Below are 2315 nucleotides of genomic sequence, written 5' to 3' on the forward strand. Positions count from 1 at the left end.
GAGGTCAACACAAGAGTGCTCAATATCGAAGTAAAGAAAGGTATACTAGCTGGCTGAAACATGTTCATGACTGTGTAGCAACACATTATTGGCTTTGTAAAAACAAAGTGTATATATATATATATATATATATATATATAAGATATGTGTATATGTTTATATATTTTTATGTATAGAACTCACTCTTATACTAATTGCCCAATCACTGTAACTTTTGGAACAGATCATAAGAATGATTACTATATATATATATATATATATATATATATATATATATATATATATATATATATACTAAAAGAATTTATAAAAGGCGAATTAATAATTGAAATAAATTTGTATGAATGTACGGTTTTTATGACCGGTATGATTTTATTATTGGGTCATTTTCTCTATTCTTTCTAGAATCACGTACTTACAAGTCCGGGAACGTGAAGTTCGTCAACGTTTATAATCGTGGAAATGTATTGGATTCGAAATTGGTACTCCGTGGTCATTGAATCACAAAGTTACACATGTCATCACCGGCACCACTCAATTCAGCAGTAATTCATAAAACTAATAAATTTCACATTTTTGTTTTTGTGATCATTTACCTTGGTCTTCACGTCGATTAAATACAATAAATTGTATAAAATTAATAACTTAATTTGCTCATGGCTATGAAGCTAAATAAATCTAAGTAGCGATTTTGATTTTCATTTTAGATTTTCGGATAATTACGAGTATGAAGTCTATTGATATCAAACAAAGGCCGTTTAAATAAAGTAAAGTAAGTTATCATTAACATTTTGCAAAAGATACACGGAAAACATATCCGCCATTATTAACAGTTTTCATAACATTCATAATACGACGAAAGAATACGCGATAATTCACGTTGACACACTCGTTCCCGGTAGATCACCAAAGTTAAGCAACGTTGAGTCTGATAAATACTAAAATGTGTGACCATTTGGAGATACCAGGAGCTGTGTGTGCTCTCTGCTTATCTCGGCATTGCTTCCAGTCGTCCTAAACTTCTCTTTGCCACTAGAATCAATTAGTGCCGGATCAAGAAGAGAGTGTTCAGAGATTGTGCAACCCTTGCTTCAAAATTCAGCGCATATCAACCCTTGAGGATGATCAGATAGCCCTAGTCAAACAGACAAACATCCAATAAGATGACGATGCGTTTAAATGACCTGTTTCCGTTAGAAGACCATGGCAAACGATCACAAAACAAAACGTGAATCACAGTAAAAAAAAAAAAATAAGTAATGAATAAATAATAACAGTTTAAATAATTGTGCTTTAAAAATGTATTTCGAGAAATTTGCGCATGTAATACAGCAATTGAAACGAAAGTTAATTCCATTGATTTTGTCGAAGCAGAAAACAAATTAAAGAAAAAAAAAGAAACATTCTGAATGGACGATTTGTAGGAGAGACTTTTCTCCTGTCCATTAATAATAAAAATAATAAGAGAAATGCCATTGTAATGTACGCTCATGTGTATATGTATAGTTTTCTATGAATGATAACACGTATCTGGTATATGTTATTTAATGGAAAGTTTTGAACGTAGAGACATTATTTTACAAAAGGAATATGTGTTATCCTACTCGTTTCTACAACTATACAATTGTTGCTTTAATATGATAGCGCACTATCATATCACAGATTCTACTTGCAAAACTTTTCATTATTATTATACCATTATATATATTAATGTGTATATATGTGCATGTTTTATATATTTTGTATGCATGTATGTAAAGAGTTAAATTCTAGTTGTGTGTACGCATTAATGATATTTTTGTTCTAAATATATATATAAGTATTACTGTTTGTAAGATATTTTATTATGGAATTGCAATGCTTCCAAGATGGCGTACGATGTTCGCGTTTCTTTTCGTTTCTTTTCAAAGTTTGATTTATTTTTGTTCTTTCTTCTTATATACATCGATCAGTCGGGATCGATAGACGAAAAATTATTGATCGTAAATCAATATTCTGAATTTTGTTTTGCTTCCACAATGAAGGTGTTTAAAAAAGCCGTATATTTTCACAAAGCAAATAAAAAAAAAACAAAGATGAATAAGTGAAAAAAATAATAGAAAATTACTTAAGTGGTTAGAAATAGAATTTTGATAAAATTTATTTTACAAAAAAAAAATATAAATAAAAGAGAAGAATATCTTAAATATCCTTTTACAGGGTTGATCTTAGGAGCTACGGGTTTTTACAGTGATCTTAATTTCAAAATGGCGGTTTCTAGAACCAAACATAACGTTGATTATTTAGCTTATATATTATCTGTTGCAGAAAAAACC

The sequence above is a fragment of the Euprymna scolopes genome, chromosome 19, assembly GCF_053919585.1.
Source record: "Euprymna scolopes isolate OS-2025 chromosome 19, ASM5391958v1, whole genome shotgun sequence".
Taxonomy (NCBI): domain Eukaryota; kingdom Metazoa; phylum Mollusca; class Cephalopoda; order Sepiida; family Sepiolidae; genus Euprymna; species Euprymna scolopes.